General features: G+C 35.0%; 1 pseudogene; it reads right to left on the bottom strand.

Annotated features, from left to right (window-relative positions):
- Nucleotides 1-472: 472 nt before the first annotated feature.
- On the bottom strand, nt 473-569 carry LOC122125961 (annotated as a pseudogene).
- Between the last annotated feature and the right edge of the window lie 4,460 nt (nt 570-5,029).

Below are 5,029 nucleotides of genomic sequence, written 5' to 3'. Positions count from 1 at the left end.
ATAATGATTCCTGCAGAGTTTGTGATTTTTTTAATCAGAAATAATTTTAACTTATCTGTTGGAATGAATAGTATAGAAACTAAAGATGTTACGAGTGCATTTCTGAAAAAAGTATATCTATGTTTGTATAATGTCCATAATCTATTTCATTCATCCTAGATATAATACTTTGAATTCTACATTGTTATATCATGTATAGATTCATTAATAAATGTGACCTTTCAGATTGCATTCCATATAGAAGGAATTTAAGATTCCTTTTTTTCTAGGTTCTTATATTATTTTATTTCTTTGGGATAAAATGGCAATGTTATCTAATTTCAAGTTTTGTAAAGGTTACCTTTCTAAGGTGAAAATTTAATACACTGATGTCAAACTAACCTTTAATTCTATGAATTACATGTATGTTACACTTGTATTTTTGTAATCAACTTTTTAATAACTTTTTTTCATTTCTTGCATCAGAAGAATGAAAAATATGGAATACTTCACGAATTTTCATATCATCCTTGTGCAAGTGCCATGTTAATCTCTGTATTGTAATTTGGGTAGACCTGCTGCTGAAGCATGTAGTATACTCTAAATTTAAGTACGTAATGATATAATCTTTATAAAGGCATGTATCCATAGTTGCCTTTTTGTAACAAGGAACCCTTATTGTTCCTAAAAATGCTATTGATCTCATTTCTCTAAAAATCTGTGTATACTGGAAAAAACTTATATAGTTTGTTCAATTTCTCACATTTACAATTTTTTTGTCAATGACTATTTTGTCATTTTCATTTTAAATTTGATCATACTTTGAAACCTTTACAGATAAGTCCAAAGGTGGTGGCTTTTCAAGTACTTATTTATCAACTAAGTTAGCTTTGTGGAGCTAATGGACTCAAAGTAAGCCTTGCGTAAGAGCTACTTCTAACTTTCTGCAGCTTAAAACTTCCCAAATGAGGTCTTGCTGGGACAAATATCTACCTAAACCTTTACCCTTCTTCCATGTAGGCACAGACCAACCAGAATATCTTACCCTGACAGCATAGATTGTCTTACTGGAACAAAACTAATCTTAGTTACAAGGGATCATAGAGAGATGAACAGTTCAGACAGAATTGTTCAGAATGGAAGGTATTTTATCAAAACATAATTGTTAATTATACTTATCATTTCAAAAGTAGCTAAAGCCAAGAAAGTGAAAAAAAATTGTTCATATGCATGATTACCTATTGTCCTGGCCTGTCTATCATCCAACCAAGCAGGAACTTACACTTCTGACATTCTATCACCAAATATTTCCATAGCTCCTGGAGAAGTCCACATGTTTCTCCTCGATATTAGGCCTTAAATTGGTAATGTTTTAATCACAGTGTTTCCTCTTGCCTCTAGGCCGTAAATCTACAAATGGTAAAGCTTTAAGTCTAACTCTACCAAAAACTGAGGTAGAGGTAATGGAATAATACTTTAAAACAGAGTTGCCTTTGATTCCCTAAACACAACACAACAATGCAAAACAATTTTTATATTATATATACTTATATATTTATATGTGCTGATTTTAAATTTCATAAAGTGAATCTTACTAGAATTGATAATTTGACAAATATATTGACATTTATTCCCATAAATAAATTGGAATATAAATAATTAGGTTTAGAATATATATTAGAATATAAAAAGTATTAATGCAATATCTTCGGTATAAACTTGTGATACCTTCTAAGTGTTCATGGTCTTCTGAATTCACATGGTAAAATAACAGTATTGTTTTCTGCTAATATATAAGGGATTTTATTCTGATGCTCTGTTTATTGTTTTAACTCGCTGGTTGCAAAGTGTTTTTCTCCATATTTCTGAAGCATTCTTACTGATTATACCCAAATTTTGCTGATATGATGTCTAAAAGCTATTATTTTTCTGCAGGACCCACGGGTCCTAGGATACCAGGTCGCAGTTATCTGCGTCATCAGATAACAAGGGCATGACTTCTCACATAGGCCCATGCAACATATCAACAGAAAATAATTGAAGACTCATCTCAATTTCTCATTTCCTATAATATTTCAGGGCCCCAATTCTTTACAAGAATTAGCAGTAATCAATTGTGAAATGCAAGGCAAGTTAAAATGAAAGATGAGATCACAAAATTTGAATGAAACTACTGTAATTCAAACTTTCAATTTACAGATGACCAGCCCATATGAGTGAACAAAATCACAAATGAACAAGGTTATTTTTAATACCCCTCTCCTAATGATTAATGAAAGATTTCAGTGCAGCCAAAAATATAATTTCTGGAATCATAGATCCATAATTGGTCTACCAAGACTAGGAAAACTTGATTTAGAGGTCAAATATAATTTAGAAAAACATTAATTGAGAAGACCCTTAGTGCTTCAAAACACTGGTACTTCAGTAAAACTTGGTTCTGTAGTTTAAAAATGTTGTCATTCTCAAACCAATGATAACCTACATTTAATCTCCTGAAAGTATATTCCTTTTCAAATAAACTTTTTCAAATCATATTCACCAAAATAACACTTGACAAGTAGATGATAGTGACATTAAAAGGTTTTCAAGTGTAGCGAGCAAGTTACAATAGAGTTGATTTACGTACTCAGCACTAATACCAAACAAGTTCAACCATTCATTAAAGTGTAGAAATAGTACCCCCCACCATTTGTGTTGTTCAGTAGGTGCCTTTCAGAAATGTGTTAAATAGATCAGCCTCCCATATTCCAAATCCAAATATTAGCTAATAAAGTAAATTTCATCACATAAGAAGGTACATTCTAAAAAGTCACTAATAGTTGCCTTATCATGTGTTGCCTTATTATATATTTTCCCTATCTGTCTAACATAGTAATAAATATGACTTTAAGTCTTGAATATGGGTACTGATGAGAAATGTGACAAACATAAAATCTGTCTTCTATTTCTATCACATTTCTCTAAGTAGTAAATTTTAGTTTTCTTCTCATTCCAAAACTTATAGGCAGTAGAAAAAATTATCCTTTGTAAAATAAAATAATCACATACCATTGTACAAAGCCATTTGTAAAAACTGGTAGTTAGGAATAAATTCTAAGCCATTTTTAAACTTTCCTGTTGACTAAAGATTAATCTTCCAAATGAGCGAGAATAAAATCATGTCTAAGTTCTTCACATCTCCAGTCTTGCAAATTGTTATTGCAGATGAATGAATTATGGAAATATAAGCTGACATCAGTTTCCTATATATTCTTCATCCTGGCTGAGACTCAGAATTTGCACAGCACAGGAAAACAGGTGCAATGACTGGCTTCTCACATCAGGGTGAATTTTTGGCATTGCTGGGCTTCGAACTCGGAGCCTAGGAGGCCCAACTGCCCAATCGGTCCACGTGATCACACCAGACTTTGAGCCAGTAAGGAGATGGGCTCTTCCCAGGAACTGAGATCGAGCCACAGGGAGGGCAAAATAGTGCTCAATGCATCGTTTAAATATGGGATGTATATTCACATCCGTGTGTGGACTGCATCGTGCATTAAGTATACTTATTGTGTTTATTTTGTATGCTACTCATGGATGTATTGTGTATTTTCTTATGTATATGATGACAGGTATAACTGGGCTGACATGGATAACAACTTATTCCCATGACCACAGGGTGGCCCATGCATTCTCCATCCTAGCTGAGACCCAAGACTTGCACAGGAAAGGAAAACAGATGCAACCATTGGCTTCTGACATGAAGATGAATCTTTTGGCAGGACTGGGATCTGAACTCGGGGCCTAGCAGGCCCAATTGGTGAATGGGTCCAGATGCGCACACCAGCCTGTGAGTGACAAAGGAGCTCATCGTTCCCAGAACCCTGAATTTGAGCCCCCTTGGGGGGAGAGTGGGGAGCATAATAGTCATCCATTCATAAGTTGAAGGTAGAAAGCAAATAACTACATATTTGTATAGAGTAGGATTGATGGTGACCTGTGATGAAATCCAATCTGTGAGTACCTATATTTGGATCTTTTCTGATGCATTAATTTCATGTCTGTGATGATTATTGTCATGCTTCATTAACTCTTCTTTACAAATAATCTATACCACATGAGTCTTGCATATCATTTCCTACTCGCATCATGCACAAACTACTCATTCAAGGATGAGATTGATCGCATGCCATGACTCTTCCTAGGTCCAGAAACAAGTATCTCAGGATCTCCCGCCATTCCCTCCTCTTAGGGGGACTGAATTCAAGCCTCAGTCCTGGAAAATTTACTCCTTATATACATTTTAACAATAGGATTTATACTTCCGTTCAGATGTTCAGTCCATATTGTGTTTGGTGCGTTTATTCATTTTATTTCTTGTTTTATTAATTTATTTACCATTTATTGTATTGACTCTTATGACACTTATACCATTTATTACATTGTTTACATCCTATCACATAGAATCTAGATTTTAGATGTGTTCTCCATCATGCCTGGCAGTGCTAAGAACTGAACTCAGGGCCTAGCAGGCCCAATTCATGAATGGGTGAGTTTGAGCATGGCAACCTCTAGCCAATGAAGCTGTCAAGTGGTTCCCAGGCACTGAGATCGACCCCCAGGTTTGGCCAAAACAGCGATACATGGAGAGGCAGACGGTGGTATACAAAGTAATATATATTGTTAAAGAGTGCCAGCGCCGTCTATCTATGATTGAATGACACCTACTACGTTCCTACCAACTCTTAGGTATTTATTATACCACCATTGAAGGAATAATATTCTTTTCATGCTTAATAAACTATACGTTAAGCTCAATCAACATTCTAGGACTATTGCATCCAATTTTAGACTAGACGGATGCATGAACTACTCATTCAATGGATATTCCCATGCATAGGAATGAGTCTCTTGTGATATCCTGCCATTGGTGTCAGGACTGGGATTTGAACCCAGGGCCTATGTTCACAGGTTGTCCTATGGCTTCATAGATAGCCCACAAGCCATCAGCAATGGCAGGTCATATCTACTTTGCAGCCATGTCATTCAAACCCAGGATGGTCACTGT

Source organism: Dipodomys spectabilis, unplaced genomic scaffold, assembly GCF_019054845.1.
Source record: "Dipodomys spectabilis isolate Male_0828 unplaced genomic scaffold, ASM1905484v1 ptg000268l, whole genome shotgun sequence".
NCBI classification, from domain to species: domain Eukaryota; kingdom Metazoa; phylum Chordata; class Mammalia; order Rodentia; family Heteromyidae; genus Dipodomys; species Dipodomys spectabilis.
Note: the sequence above shows the minus strand (reverse complement) of the source record. Positions and strands in the feature narration are given on the sequence as shown.